Here is a 17,277-nt window from a genome sequence, read left to right as displayed (position 1 = left end):
AAAAAATAGGTGGCTGACCCTTTGCTTCTTCTTCACAACACATTGGATTAAGATTTTTCATTAACCAAAATAGCTTAGTTGACTTAGGATATTCGAGCCCAAAATATACTTGGTCTAATAAAAGGTTTGGTAATATCACATTCGAAAAAGGCTTGACAGAGGAGTTGCCAACCCAAAATGGACATTACTATTTCCTGATGCAAAATTCCTACACTTGCCAATTTACTCATCGGATCATGCTGCCCTCCTTTTGAGTACTTCTGGTTCTAGGAAAGCTTTCAGATCTTTCAAATTTGGAGAATTCTGGGCTAAGGACCCCTCTACCTTAGCAGTGGTAAAAAAATGCTTGGGACATAATCATAACAGGATCACCTACATATTTACTTTCCCATAAACTCAAAGAAGTCAGGAAAGCCTTAAAAATTTGGACCCAAGATAATTTTGGCCATATCCAAACCCTGATAAGAGATTTGAATAATCAATTAGCTCAAATTCAAACCCAGGATCCATCTGATAATTCCATGCATCTTGAAGAAAATATAAAAGCTTTCCTTAGTGAACAACTCAAAAGAGAGAAAATCCTTTGGAGATAGAAGTCTAGACTATAATGGTTCACTGCTGTTGATTTGAATACCAAAATTTTTATGTCTTCTATAATGAGAAGAAGAACAAATGACATTTATTGTTTGAAGTATCAATCTAACCAATGGGTTAATGCCCCCATCAAATATCCAAAGCATGTTTCTCGATTATTTTCATAAAATCTACAAAACATCAAAGCTTGCGTTCCTTGAAGACCTAGAAAACCTGTTCACTGAAAAAATTTCAAATCTGGATAATGAGGCCCTATGTAGAATTCCTTCTGAGGAAGAAATCCTATAAACCATTAGGCAAACACCATCTTCTAGGTCTCCTAGTCCTAATGGTTTCACTATATTTTTTTACAAGCACTACTGAAAGATTGTCAAAGAAGATCCTATAAGGGCTATAAAGAATTTCTTCATCAATGGGCACGTTCTGAAAGAGCTAAATTATACACACATTGTCCTAATCCCAAAAATCGAATCCCCAAGCATAGTGCACCAATTTAGACCAATAAGTCTTTCCAATGTTTGCTATAAAATTATTGCAAAAATTCTGGCCAACAGGTTAAAGGCTATCCTCAACAGGTTCATCTCTCCTCATCAACATGTTTTTATCCCTAGAAAAGTGATCTAGGAAAATAAAATAGTTGCTCAAGAAATATTTCATCACTTTAAAAATAAAAGAGGAAAAACAGGCCTTATGGCAATAAAAATTGACATGAAAAAGGCTTTTGCTTATATGGAATGGAATTTTCTGCTAATTGTTTTGACCTGTCTAGGGTTTCATTTAAAATGGTTCAATTGGATAAAAGAATGCATATCCATTATTTCTTTTTCAGTGGTAATCAATGGGGAGCCTTGTGGTTTCTTTAACCCATCTAGAGGCCTATGACAAGTGGATCCTCTTTCCACTTTCTTGTTCATAGTTGAGATTAAATACTTTATAGACTAATCACTAGGGAGGAACAGTTTGCAAATATCAAAGGCATCCACATCAGTAAAAATGGTCCTCACCTCACCTACTACCTCTTTGTAGATGACCTAATTATCTTTGGATCATCATCTATCTTTAATGCAAAATCATTTCTTAAGTGCCTAGATTTATACTCTTCCTGGTCAGGGCAAAAGACCGACAAAGCCAAATCTTCCATTCAATTCAGTAATAATTCTTCTATTTCCATAATTAGAGTTGTCAAAGTGATCATAACATTTAAAGTATCCTCATCTAGGATCAAATACCTAGGTCTCCCTTTGAGTTTTGATTACCCCAACAACAGTCTCTTTAATAAAATAATAGACAAAATTCAAAGGAAATTAGCGGGGTGGAAACTCAAACTTTTATCCCAAGCAAGAAGAAAAGTACTGATTAAATCTGTAGCTAGCTATATTCCTGCCTACATGATGTCTAGTATTTTGATTCCAAAAACCATTTTGAGAAAAATAGATAGACCTTTATGAAGTTTTAGTGGAGATTTGATCCTAAAAAGTCACACAATTTCACTCGTAAGTTTTGGAACTCAATTTGCAAGCCAAAATCTTTGGGAAGACTCAGGTTGAGGCTAACTTTCCACTTTAATAGAGCCTTGTTGAGTAAACTAGTATTGAACCTCCTTCGTAATGCCTCATAGTTGACAGTTCTTGCAAAACAAATGGACATTAGATTTTGGAAAGGTTTATTAAAACAAAGAGACTCCTTAGTCTCTAGTTTCTGCATGCATATTAATAATGGGGCTAGCACAAAATTTTGGAGGGATCCTTGGATACCCACAAGGTCCCATTCCATCCAAATCCCATAATCATGACTCATAATCAAAGACCCCCCAGTTGTGTGTCTCTGAGTTAGTGTTAGAGAAACCCAGAAGATGGAATACTCTTCTCCTCCAAAATCTATTCTCTCATGATACTATCAAGGAAATTAAAAAAATCCCTCTTGCCCAATATCAATTTCACAACATCAGGGATAGTCTAAAATGACTACATCATTCTTCTAAAAAATTCTCAATCAAATATGTATATGCAGCTTTAATAAATCAACCTAACAGTCCTAAATCTCTATACATCCCTCTTCAACTTGTAAAAAAATTTGGTCTCTACAAACTCAAGTTCATCTAAAATCTTCATTTGGAAAGTGCTCAATAACATCTTGCCCACTAGATCATTCCTAAGAATCTGCATCTCACTAAATGAGGACTAAGTGATTTGTCCCATATGCCAAACAACAGAGGAAACGACATTCTTGAAATGTCCTTACTCTAGGATCCTATGGAGGCAATCATCGTGACCATATCTCTTTTATAGGTGGGAAAGACATCACTAGTTGGATTTTGTTAATCCTTGACCCTGAAACTAACCTGCATATTTTGGCACAAGACATACATAAATTCCCAGTTTGTTCTTATAACAATGGATAGCCTTTGGTTTTTTGGATAGCCTTTGGTTTTATAACCTATGGTGTTCAGTAGGAATGTGAGTGATACTATCAAAAAGGATATAAGGATGCTATTGGGGGGGGGGGGGAGTAGTAATGTTCAACAGTATGAAAAGTATTTGGAACTACCACCTATGATGGGAAGAAGAAAAGCAAATGCATTTTATAGGATTAAACATAGAGTATGACAGAAACTATAATATTGAAAAGAAAATCAACTGTCTCAAGGGGGAAAAGCAGTCTTACTTAAAAGAGTAGCATTATCCATTCCAACGTATACCATGAGTTATTTTCAGCTACCTGATTGTTTGTGTAAGGAGTTGGAGAGTATGATGACTTAGTTTTGGTGGGGGAGAAAAGAAAATGATAAAAAAAAAAAAGAAATCCACTGGGCTAGTGGGAAGAAAATATGTAATTCAAAGTTTAGGAGGGTTAGGCTTTAAAGACTTTAAGCTATTCAATTTGGCTCTTTTAGCGAAACAAGGGTGGAGGATCTTACAAGAGAAAGATACACTGCTTCATAAAGTTTTCAAAGCTAAATATTTCCCAGAAATAGATTTTTTTTTTTTAATTCAAAACTAGGCTATAACCCTTCTTATGCTTGGAAAGGAATATGGGAAGCCAAGTCTTTTCCTTTTAAGGGTTGCCAGTGGTGTGTGGGTGACGGGAAATTGATAAAAGTGTGGACAAATCTCTGGGTCCCTGGTCACAAAATCTTGTAGCCTAAATTGAATGCAGTGGAGGAAGGGGAGAGGAATAATACAGTTGACTCACTTATTGATATTGATACTCGATGGTGGAATGTTCAAACAGTTAGGGCTCTATTCAATCCTATTGTAGCTACTGACATCCTTAAGATTATTATCTGTCCAAAAGGCAATTAGGATAAATGGATCTGGAGTCATGAGAGATATGAGTGTTTTAGTGTTAACAGTGCATATAGATTCTTTAAAAGTATCAGTGAGGAGTCTGTTGGTGAAAGCTCTACAAGTAATCAACAAAGCTCTTTGTGGAAAGTATTGTGGAAGTTGAAGATCCTTCAGAAGATAAAGATTTTTGCTTGGAGGGAGTGTAAAAATTTTTTACCAACCTGTTACAACCTAAGATAGAAAAATGTTGAGTTTGACACAATGTGTTACTTCTGCAGAAGTGAGGAGGATGACCTATCACATGCTCTTGTCTACTGTCCTAAGTTAACATAGGTCTAGAAATTTTATTTTCCTTTGCTGTTTGAGAGTGCGTAACCTTAGAGTTTTTTGGATCTAGTGTTGTTGCTGGAAGAGAATGGGACTATGGATGATTTTCAAACTATTTTCTTAATTGCATGGGATAGAGAGAAGAGATAGTTCGAGAAAGGGAGGGGCTGGGTGGAGGGGAGTCGCAGGAGGGGGGCAAATTAATAAACCTAGACCAAACGGCGTCGTTTTTTCTATAATGACAAAACAACATTGTTTCGTCTGGGGTGTTTTAAAAACAAAACTCCCTTAGGCAAAATGACATCATTTTGTCTAAGGGTTTTTTTTAATATATATATATCTATATATTATATAACTGGGCTGGGCCCCTTCCATTGCTCGCCTCAGTTGGGGGCTGCAAATGCAGGGAACAGGTGGCCCTGCCAGCATTTGCGGAGTGGATCCCCCACCTACCTAGGCGGGGGTAGGGTGAATGGGGCGGTACAGTGGGGGCGAGGCCCCACTACCCACCCCGAGTACTAAAAAAAAAAATGAATTTTAGTGATGTATTTTAAAGGATAAGATGAAGAAATCATTGTGAATGCTCTTACTCATGTTATTATTTATTTTTGTGGAATCATCACAACAAATAGATGCATTGGTTCAGTAGTAAGGGTATGTTGTTCCAAAGGGGAAGGGTTCGAACTCTGTAGCTACACTTCGAGTGTTTAATTTTGGATTATGGTTTAGGAGAAATAAGAGGATTTATGAGAATATTTCTTTTGCACCTAAACAAGTGATTGCTTATGCATTGTCCTTGCAAAAATTCCACAACAAGCTGGTGCAGTCTTCAAGTTCAAATCCAAAGATAGTGTGTAGCTGAAAACCTCCTCCTACTGGTTTTCTCAAGCTTAATGTTAATGGAGCTATGTTCTTTAGCCAACATAAAACTGGAGTGGGGGTGTTATACTCAGGGATGAAAGGGGCTATGTTATAATGGCAGCAAGTAAAGTTGAGAACGAGGTTGATGATCCAGAAACAGTGGAACTGGTTGCTATGCTTCGAGGTCTTCAATTTTGTCTTCAGTCAGGTATCTCTACACTAATTATGGAATTTGATTGTTTAGTGTTGATTAACGAGCTACAAAGACCAGCTGCAAGTTCTCTTTCAAAGGTGGGGAATTTGCTAAAAGATGTCCAAGCTTTGATGGCATGTTTTAATGTGTGTAATTGTAAACATGTAAACATATTGGGTAATGAGGCAGCACATAAGTTGGCTCACTTATAATGGAATATTGATGATATTGTTATGTGGGCGGAACATGTATTGATATATATATATATATATATATATATATATATATATATATATATATAAACTTTATGTGGACCAATATAAATGCTCAGCCGAAGGGTGACAAGTAGGTAAATTGCGGAGACGGCCAGTCTCTTCTCTTTGTTATGGATGAGAAATTACTTCTCTCTCAGTTACTACAAATCTAATCAGAGGACCTAGCTAGCTTGACCCCATGAGTACTGACGTGCACATACTTAACTCTTGTATGCGTTATATACACATAAATCATACATTATTACTATAGATGCAAAAGTTTGGCTAGGATTAGGTGACTAAGTTGATAAGTTTGGAAATGATTAGATGACTAAAACGATAGAGTTTATCCTATCATTAAATTGGTAATTTTGGATGAATGTAAATTATTTATTGACTTTATCTATAATAATATTAAATTTATCTATGAGGTATTAAAGGTTGTTTAGATAAGTCATAAGGGTAAAAATCAAGTTCCAAAGAATCTACACTTATCCAGAGAAGATGTTGAACTAAAATCTATTATTGCAGATAAGATTTATCGCGAAATGTCAGAATTTCATCAGGAGACGTCTTCGCGACAATTGGTTAGCAGAGTCCTACTGAAACTAAAACTTCTTCCAGATTGTTTATTTAAAGGATTCTATTAGTTAGGATCAGTAGAGATTCAGATTTGGATATTTTCTACAGCATTTTCTAGTGCATATTTTGGTAAGAAAATGTCTTGAAAAAATTTTATATTGTTTCTCTCAAAGAGTGTGATCGTGCTCCATGTTGAAGAATTGATTGGTCGAGTTTTAGCCATTGGAGTTCAAGGAGAAAAATCAATGTTTGAAGATCGTCAGAGGTTCTGGCTACTACTGCGGTAGAAGACAAATGGGTCATTTGTCTAGTCAAGTAAGAGTGTTAATTGATAAAGGTTTTGTAATTAAATTTTACTTGTAATTGATTTTCAAATAATAAAATTGACTTTTCTAGATTTGGTTGCCTGTAGGGTTTTACCTTTAAAGAGTTTTTCAAACAGTTTTCCTTTGATATCAATCTTGGTGTTATGCAATTTATTTACTTTATGTTATTGCTTAATTATTAAATAATTGCATGATTAACGACTAACCAACTTGTTAAGTGAATTGGTGCGTTACAATATAGGGATACTTGGGTAATTTCAATTTGGCATATGAGCGTGGTTCACTCATTTGAGTATGACCCGTTCCCCTGTTGATCATGTTGTTATATGACCCGCCGCATTTTAATGGGAAAAACTAAGCATATTGGAAAGTTCGTATGAGGGCTTTCCTCAAGTCTTTGGATGAACGTGTGTGATATGCATTTGAGCGAGGATGGATTAAACCTGAGACAACTATTGATGATTGGACAAGAGATGAGATCACCAACTCTAATTTGAATAACAAGGGACTTAATGCTATCTTATAGTTGTATCTCTCGATACATTTAAAAGAATCTCAATGTGTGAGATTGCTAAAAAATCATGGGATATCTTGGAGGTTACCCATGCAGGGACAAAAATTGTAAAAAATTCAACATTACAGTCGCTAACCTCAAAATTTGAGGAGATTAAGATGTTAGAAGATGGAAGTTTTAATAATTTCTATGCTAAATTTAACGATATTGTGAATTCTAGGTATAATCTCGACGAGGAGGTGGAGGATTCAAGGGTAGTGAGTAAGACTTTAAGGTCCTTACCTAAAAGATTTCGCCCAAAAGTTACAGTCATTGAAAAAAGTAAGGATTTGGATGCTATTAAGGTTGAAGAACTAATCGGCTCCTTACAAACATATGAATCATCTCTTCCTCAAATAAGAAAAGGTAAATCCATTGTTTTAAAAATTGTGGAAGAAGATCAAGATGATTATTCTGATGAAGAAAATTGAACAATGAGGATATAGATCTCATTGCAAGGAAATTCAAAAAATTCTTGTTTAATAACAAGAGAACAAATGTAAAGCATAAGAAAGGTAAGAAATTTCTTGCTAAAAAGAGTGATTCTGAAAAATAGAAAGAAGAAAAATCTAAAAAAATTGATAAAGTAAAGTGCCATGAATGCTTAGGATATGATCATATAAGAGTTGAATGTCTAAACTTTAAGAAAAATAAAGGAAAAACATTGAATGTTACACTTAGTGACAGTTCAAAATCAGAAACTTCAAGTTCATTATTTGATGATGAAAATTCTTTTGTGGGTTCTTCTACCGTTTTTAATGATTTTTCTAATATTATGCAAACAAAATCTGAAAGTGAATTCGATGATAGTTACTTGAATATAGCTATTGTTGATGCTAACCATGAGCTGAGTGTACATAAAACATATAATGATTTATGTGAAAGAAGTGGTCAAGCTGAAAAAAACTCAAGAAGAAGTTGACAATAAACTTATAGTTGTGGATAATGAAAAGAATAATCTTGCTGAAGTGCTGAAAATTTCTAATGTTGATGTATTGAGATTAAATGAAAGGAAAAGACTGCAACACAGAAATTGGAAGAAATGTTGAACTTTCAGAAGTTGAGTTGTGATAGAACTGGCCTAGGATACACAACTTCCAAAGGCAAAGAATATCAAGCCTCATCATTTGCTGCCACTACTTCTAAAGTATTGTTTTTGTCAAAGGAAGTTAATGAATAAATGCTCAAAATCATGCCGTATCCAAGTCAGATCAGTTAAATAATTCTTATGGAAAATCAACCTCAAAAAGACTAATTCGAGGTAAGTTTGAAGATAAGTTTATTCCTACTTACTATCATTGTGGTGTTGCTGGCCATATAAGACCATATTGCTTTAACTTGAATAAAGTGAAAATAGAGGTGAAATAAAGTTAAACAGAAAGGGAAAGACTTTAGAAAATCAAGTTGATGAGATGAGTCAACAAATCACTTTCATAAGTCTAAAACTTGATGAACTAGCAGAAACTTGTTTTCACAACAAAGAAAATATCATACAAAGTGATGTTGATAAAAAGAATAGGCCAAAATTTAAAGCAAAGTGGGTGGCCAAAAAAAATGTTGTGTCACATTAATTTATAGGACTACTTGAATGTTCCTGCATTCCTTGCATTTCATTAGTCTAGGACATGCATTTTTTTTGTTTTGTTTTACTTTATATTTCTGTTTTTCAGCTTAAAATACGTTATTTTTTTTTCTGGTTTGTTTCTAATTTTTTTTTGCAAGTGCATGGTTGATATGTCAAAGTTTTGAGCACATTTGTTCTCACAAAATAAATTCTTGAACTTATGCATTTCTCTACTTTGTGCAGTTCACTTTGTGCATACTATCCCTATGGGTCATTTTGACAAAATTCATTTACAAAGTATTGTGGAGAACTTATATGTATGCATTTTATAATTAAGTCCTATATTGTTTATTGATGTGCTCACCATAGAGAAAGTTTATGCTTCGAATTGACTAATACTAGTTGAACCTAGTACAATAATAAAGAGATATCTCCTTGCCAAATACAAATTGTTGATCCATATAGAAAAGTCAGTGTTGAATCATTGCTGAAAAAGACAAACACCTTACATGGATCTATCCTTTAAGTCTTTATAGAAAGAATTGCTGCTCTAATCCTTGTAGAAAAATATGAGCAACAAAAAATGGACATATAAAATGGTTGTGCAAACTAGTGTTTGGAGGAAGAGACACTCATGTATCTAGGTCCTAGTATAAAGTTTGACTTTTGAAGTGAGTGACAATCCCTTGGGTGCATCTATAAGAAGAAAATACTTATGAATAATATTATCAAAAATATAGTAAAGAGAAAAAGAAGGAAAGAGTTACTATTCTATATAGGTTTGCTCACTCACATACTCACATGAATTTTGACATTGATGATCTTATGAGGTGTGAACATCCATGATAATTGTTGCAAATAAGATGGTATACTCTATTGATTTTTTTTTTTTTTTTGAGTGACACTATGTTTGAATTAAAATGCATCTAGGCATGTTACTTGCCACATTGCTTATATATATAAAAATAAAAATTTTGTTAAATTTTTTATTATTTCTATTATTTATTTATTTTGGTTTATATAAAATAAATATGAAAATATAAAATATATTTTGGTTTGGGTCAGTGTTGAGTAGGTATTGCATTTGCTTCATAAGTCTAGCAGAATTATAATGGGCATCTGTTTTGCTTCTAAGTCCTAGGGGGACTCTATCGAGTAACCAGTGCATGGCAATAATCACTTAAGTGACTTAAGTGTTTTAGTCCCTTTCACTTGCGGGAACTCACCCAAACACACGACACTCTCCATTCTCAAGGCCTAGTCGTATCTCACTTCACACCTATCGGTTTCGTGCTTGTCGCGATTAAGACACAGAACAAATACTTCTAATCTACATTTCTCCATCACGGTAAGACTCTTATTTTATTCAAATCCTTCTCACTCTCCAGTTCTAGGGTTTGGCGTGTATATATATATATATATATATATATATGGAGATTGTGATTTTGGTTGTTGCTTTGTGATGTTAGGGCTAGAATACCTTGAATATTTGAATCTTTGATCATATAGGTTTATATTATTCATGTATATAGGTAGGATTTTGGCAGGTTTTGGGATTATTCATTTCAGTTTTAAACTATTGCCCACCAAGTGTTTGTTTTTATCTTAACCAAACTATTTCATTCATTTTGTCATGATTTTACTTGCATTCATACTCATACATCAGGTGCATTTAATCCATGAAAAGTTGAGACACATGAGAGTTATTCATCATGTCTTTCTTAGTGTTTTCATCTCGGTTCATATAAGCAGTATTTATTATCTTATGAGTCTTGTTAGATTAGTGACAAAAGGGGAGAATATTGGAGGAGTAATTAATTGATATTTTGGTTATTGTGAAATTTAGGGGGAGTTTGAGTAAATGTGTTGTTGAGGGGAAGTTGAATGATTTTTTTATTTTTATTTTATTTTTATGTTTATGATAGTTTAATATTGAGGGGGAGAACTAAATTCTGGACATAATTTTGATGTTGGACTAGACATGGTTGGACTTTTATTTGGATTTTAAATCTTGTGAATTTTGATAGTACTAATGTTAGTCACTGTTTTAAGTCTGTATTTTTTTTTTTTATTCTTGAATATTTGCTTGAAATTTCTACTCGATTTCTTGATCTAGTGATAGAGGGGGATCCCTTCGCTCTTGGAACAGATGATATAAGATCTTACTAAAATCAGTATGAAAATGAAATATACTGATATACTCTATACCAGTTACCGATTCAAGCAGGCCAGCTAGCACTCTCGGATAATGAAATCACCAAATGCTACTCGACTAAAGAAAAAGACACTCCGGCCTAACAACACTTTCCTTACCTGTTGTGTTTTGTCTGAGATAAGGAGCAAGAGGCCATTATCTACAGCCATCCAAGTAATCACTGAATGCCTCGGGATCAATTCGGTGTGCCACAACCTTCGCACTTCGGCGCTCCAATGAACAACAGTTCTCCGCCTTACGATATTTAGAATAGTGGTCAATCCCTCGGGAGTTACTTCAACAGGGAGCTGTTTGTGCTTTTGACATATTTATATTACATTTATCAAGTTGATTTTGTCACTAATATGCCAAAGGGAAAGATTATAGATGCAAGAAATTCATCAAGTTGGCTTTATCATAATCCGCCAAAAGGGGAGACTGTAAATGCAAAAGTTTGGCTAAGACTAGGTGACTAAGTTGATAAATTTGGATAGGATTAGGTAACTAAAATGATAGAGTTTATTCTATCATTAAGTTGGTAATTTTGGATGAATGTAAATTATTTATTGACTTTATCTATAATAATAATAAGTTTATTTATGAGGTATTACAGGTTGTTTAGATAAGTTATATAAGTGTAAAAGTTGAGTCCCAAAAAATCTGTACTTATATATGCAAAGAAGAGATTGAAGTGAAATCTGTTATGAATTATCCCCCATCTTCTTTTAGCTAGATTACAGCTTCACGTCTTTTAATTAGTATAAAATGGACCACTAATTAATTAGTACTTCCATGTCTCGAGGAGCCTCCAACTAATTAATTTAATAATTGGCCAAACATTTAGGGTTAAGGACCACGTTTTTATGCTAGCACATGGCTTTCACGATATATATATTCATATATATATATTAGGACCGCATTAATTAATCAACCTTGCAAGCTGGATTACATTAAGGTGTGCACACTGCATGATGATGCATGAGAGGTACTTCGATCCGTATATGTTTGTATCTGAATTTCTAAACGCTGGTTACCTATTTTTTAGGTAATAGTATTGATTCCGTATGTATATGCTTGAGGTTTGGACATATTTGGGTTGGACGACCATTTTCATGACCTTTTCGCCTTTTTTTTTTCTTTTTTTGCCGGTGAATATTTCGACAAAACTCGAATGTAGTAATACTATTATATCCACGAGGTTCGAAAGATGGAGACCAGTTTTGTTTGTTCTTTCTGGAATGCTGAATATTATACATACATACATACATGCATATATATATCTATATGTAACTTGAAAGTTTTTTATTAAAAATAGTTGAGTAGGTAATATTCTAACGTCGATGATGGATCAGCGAACATCAATATTAATCTAAGACTCGCTGCGTGCTAAATTAATTTGGCCGATCGATTTTATATGCAGGCCAGGATTGAATATGGACTTTGAAAACTCCCGATAAGAGAGACTAGCTTGCTCATGGGGTTGATCATGATGATCTGTTATATATATATATATATATATATATATATATATATATATGCATGCATGCATGCGTGTCTAACTAAAAGAAGTAATTAGTTCATTAAACTTAATAAACTTGATAAATTAATTTAATCAAGTTGCTTTTACTTGACGCCACAAAACTTGGAAGTCACAGAATCTTTTATTTCAGTCAGTTAAATATTGTGGGTCAGTCCTTGACCATACATACATACATATATATATATATATATATATATATATGTATGTATGCTCCTCTGGCGAGAACAATTAAAAATAATGGAAATTATTTGCTTGAAAATTCAAAGGGCTTGGTCATGAGTTAATGTTGGAGTGTTTCAGGACAAGATCAGGCTGGACAAATTTTCAGTATGCTTGCTGGAATTTTCACAGAGGTTAAAAGCCTAATTTGTTGACAAATTTCAGTACTTTGAAGCTTCCGTGACTGCTTAAGATCTAGAAAATAGCTACAAAGTATGCTTCTGCCGGGTACGTACGTAGTAGTTGGGTTACAAATTTTGGTTAGAAAATGAGTAATTATGTCGATCCATATAATATAACCCATGAAGAAACATGGTATGTCTTTTTATTAAAAGACATATTAAAAAGACATACCATGTTTCTTCATGGGTTATATTATATGGATCACAATCATAAAGAAATCACCTCAAAGGAGGGTATTAACACCCTTTTCCAGGCTTATTTCACAGATATTTTCACAACTTCCAACCCCAGCAACCCATTAACATGCATTACATCATTGGAATCAAAAGTGAGTGAAGCACAGAATGAGTTGCTGACCAGGCCATACTCATCTCAGGAGGTAGAAGATGCTTTATTCCACATGAATGGTCTAAGCTCCCCAGGCCCAGATGGTTTTCCTGCCCTTTTCTATCAACAACACTGGCTAGTAGTGGGACCTCAAGTGTGTGATGCAGTGCTGAATGTACTTAACTCGAATGGCAGTCTGGACAGCATCAATAGCACCTTCATAGCACTTATCCCAAAGAAGAAATCTCCAATGAAAGTCACAGACTTCAGGCCAATATCTCTTTGTAATGTCCTCTACAAACTCATTTCCAAAGTTATAGCAAATAGATTAAAAAAGGTGTTGCATAGCATTATTTCTCCCTCACAATCTGCCTTTGTTCCAAACAGACTAATTACTGATAATGTTGTTGTAGCTTTCGAGGTTTTACACACCATGAAATGTAAAATGACAGGGAAAGAAGGCTACATGGCTTTAAAATTAGACATGAGTAAGGCATACGATAGAGTGGAATGGAGTTTCCTAAGGGCAGTCCTCTATAAGATGGGATTTTGCAATCAATGGGTGGAATTGGTGATGAAGTGCATTGAAACTGTTTCCTATGCTATCTTGGTGAATGGTGTCCCTCAAACTGAATTCTACCCCACAAGAGGACTTAGACAATGTGACCCATTATCACCTTATCTATTTATCCTATGTGCTGAGGCATTGAGCAACTTAATATACAGAGCTGAAGAAAACAGGCTGCTACATGGGGTTCCTGTTGCAAGGGGGCAACTTAGAATATCTCACCTTTTCTTTACAGATGATAGCCTTATGTTTTGCAAGGCCAATGCTGTTGAATGGGGAAGGCTGGTTAATTTGCTAGAACCTATGAAATGGCATCTGGACAAAGACTCAGCCTAGAGAAAACTTCTATCATGTTCAGTAAAAACACAGCAAAGTCCACTCAAGATTATATTTTGTCAATAGCTGGAATGAGATCAGCTATGCCTTATGAAAAGTACTTAGGCTTGCCCTCTGTAGTGGGGAAACAGAGACTGAGATCCTTTAAAGGCATTCTGGACAACATCAGATTGAGACTCAGCAACTTCAAAGTTCGAACATTATCACAGGCTGGGAAAGAAATTTTTATAAAAGCAGTCATACAATCCCTCCTCACTTACACCATGAGTGTTTTCAACCTGCCAAAAACTCTACTTCAAGCACATAAACAGAGTTATACAAAACTTCTGGTGGGGCCAACAAGGTAAGGAGCACAAAATCCACTGGATTTCATGGAAGAGAATGGGACAAGCTAAATCAGAAGGGGACTTGGGATTTAGGGACCTGGAATGTTTCAACATTGCAATGATTTCTAAGCAATGTTGGAGACTAATCCAAGATCCCAACTCCCTAGTTGCTAGAGTGTTAAAAGCCAAATACTTCCCATCTTTGAGTCTTCAGACAGCAAAGGTTGGATTTAAACCCTCCTTTGTATGGAGGAGTCTGATGGCTGCAAGGCATATTCTCGAGGCTGGATCTTTTTGGAGGGTAGGCACTGGGTTAGATATTAGTATATGGGGAGACAAATGGCTGGACCTAACTAATCCAAGGAAGGTCACCAGGCCAGTCAAGAACCTAGATGGGAATGCTAAAGTTGCTGCCTTAATTGATCATGAGGAAAAGAGGTGGAAGCAAGACCTGATTCAAGCCACTTTTGAGGAAAGGGAAGCTCAGTTGATCTTGGAGACCCCTATCAGTGCTATGGCTACTAGGGACAGAATCATTTGGCATGGCACAAAGGATGGCCCATTCTCAGTGAGGAGTGCTTACCACATGGAAAAGGCTAGGGAGGTGGCTGCTCATGGTCAAGCATCAACTAGCAATGGTCACAAGGAGGTTTGGAAAAAAATCTGGCAGATGGAAGTTACTCCAGGAGACAAAACCTTTCTATGGAGAGCCTGTCAGGAGGCCCTTCCCACTCAATCCAACTTGTTTAAGAAGAAAGTTGTGAGTGATCTATATGCCCAATTTGCAATAGAGAAGAGGAAAGCGTGCAACATGTTCTGTGGAGCTGTGAAGCAGCTAAGGATGTGTGGAGTCAATGCTCCAAAAAGCTACAGAAATGCTCCATCTCTAGCTACTCTATGATACAACTATTTGATACATTGACTAAGGCATTGAATCCAGAGGAACTTCAAGAGTTTGTGATTACAGCAAGGAAGATCTGGTGGAGAAGGAACTCTTTCATTTTCAAGAAAGGGTTCTCACATCCGAATCTCATTGTGAGAGAAGCAAGAGCAGTCCTAAACTTGATGGCAGACAAGAACTTAGATCAGTGCAATAACCAAGCCTCCCCCCCAGTGATATCGTGGCAAGCACCTCCAGTGGACTGGTTCAAGATTAATTGGGATGGGGCAGTAGACAAAGCCAAGGGACTGATTGGTATAGGAGTGGTTATAAGGGACAGCTCTGGGCAGGTGATTGCAACAATGAGGTAGAGGAAAAAGCTCTACCCTGACCCCTTATTAGCTGAATCATACGGGGCTCTACAAGCTGTTAAAGTGGCATGGGAGATTGGTATGAATCAGATCATACTCGAAGGTGATTCCCTGCAAGTCACAAAGGCCTTGGTAGAAGACAGTGAATCACTGAGTAGCTCTAGTATGTTTTGGAGTGAGGCTAGATTTTATCTTAAGTTGTTTGCAAAATGGGATGTTTCTCATGTTAGGAGAAACGACAATCACATAGCCCATTTACTTGCAAAAGATGCTCTTTTCATTTCTGATCATATTGTAACCATGGAGGATTCTCCTTCTTGTATTGCTGACTTTCTCTAATGGAATGGTTTAAGGGTTTTACTTCAAAAAAAAAAAAAAAAAAAACTCCAATTCCTTTTTAGAGAGCTGGTTTTAATTATTAACATATAATGCAGCTAGTGGTTTACATCTCTTATTTTGAGACGGTTTGATTGGTAATTCATGTGCCATATATGTCATGTACGTACATGTGGTGAATTAGAACATATGGCTAAATTATTTTTGTAATTGCTAACTTACCTAGCAAGCTTACTGTGTACTGCTGGTGATGCAAGAGGACCGGGCTTGGATGATGCTGAATTGATAGATTCTACGTTGATAGTGTTGGAGTATATATATATCTTGACAAGGTAGAACAATGCAAATATGGCAAGAAAGGGTGAAAAATCTTTGGATTGGGATAATATCGCCAAGCTACTCTTGGCCAGTGGTCCAAGTTTCAACCCTGAAATCAACTGTTTGCCCATTCGAGTCATCAATTTATCTTATTCTTTATCTTTTATGAAAATGTTTCGTTTTCACTTTTAGAGGTGATCATGATTTTGATTGTGACCATCTTTTCTCACTTCCAATGTCTATCTAGTTTTGTTAATTAACTAGTCATTAGGATAGTTCTAATTTTGTCCGGCATTAGTTGGTCACAACTAATTAAGTAGAAATTGGACCTAAAAACCGTTGTTTGTCTGCTGACTCTTCTACGTGTAGATTTCTATTATATGATAGAAGAAATATAGCGTCGATTGTGATTTAACATGATCTTCTGGCTAAATAAAAGAGAAGTGTTAGAATCACAAAGAGATCACATAAAAATAAATCCACAAATTAATATGATTTGATGTGATACATTAGACTACTTTACAATAAAAATAATTTTACAAGTATACCACATGATGAAGACACATTAGTTTATGAGTTTATTTTTGTAAGATCTTTTTGTGCTTAAACATTTCTCTAAATAAAATCAAAAGCAATGGCTAAATTAGTCCCATGAGATAAATATTCCTCCGGATCTTTGGATGCATGGAAGCCATAACATCAAACCACATAATTAAATCTCTATATATCTTATTTATATTATATTATTTCTGATCATGTTTATGGTTAAGCGGTTACTAATCCTTCGTTTTTATTATCTCTATGTCATATGACCAATTCATGTTTGGTCTCATTTGTGCGATTCGAACCCACAACCGTAAGTGTTCTGTCGTAGTCAACACGTGCATGCTGTAAGATTTCGATCGAAGTCTTGACCTACATTAACACCATGTGCCTGTTTTAAGATAATTCATAGTACTTTAATATGGCTGCTTATTATATATGTATAACTTAATTGCATAACAAAGTTCTGACTTATAAGCTTATTATTCAAAGTCAGATTATCTCCCGTTGCAAACACGTACTAAATTTGCTTATAAATTAGTTTACTCTTACGGTCTCAGCCATCTCCCCGCCTCCAAAACAGCTTCGTTGGCCG

This window comes from Juglans microcarpa x Juglans regia, chromosome 1S (genome assembly GCF_004785595.1).
Source record: "Juglans microcarpa x Juglans regia isolate MS1-56 chromosome 1S, Jm3101_v1.0, whole genome shotgun sequence".
Classification (NCBI taxonomy): domain Eukaryota; kingdom Viridiplantae; phylum Streptophyta; class Magnoliopsida; order Fagales; family Juglandaceae; genus Juglans; species Juglans microcarpa x Juglans regia.
This window is presented reverse-complemented; position numbering follows the sequence as displayed.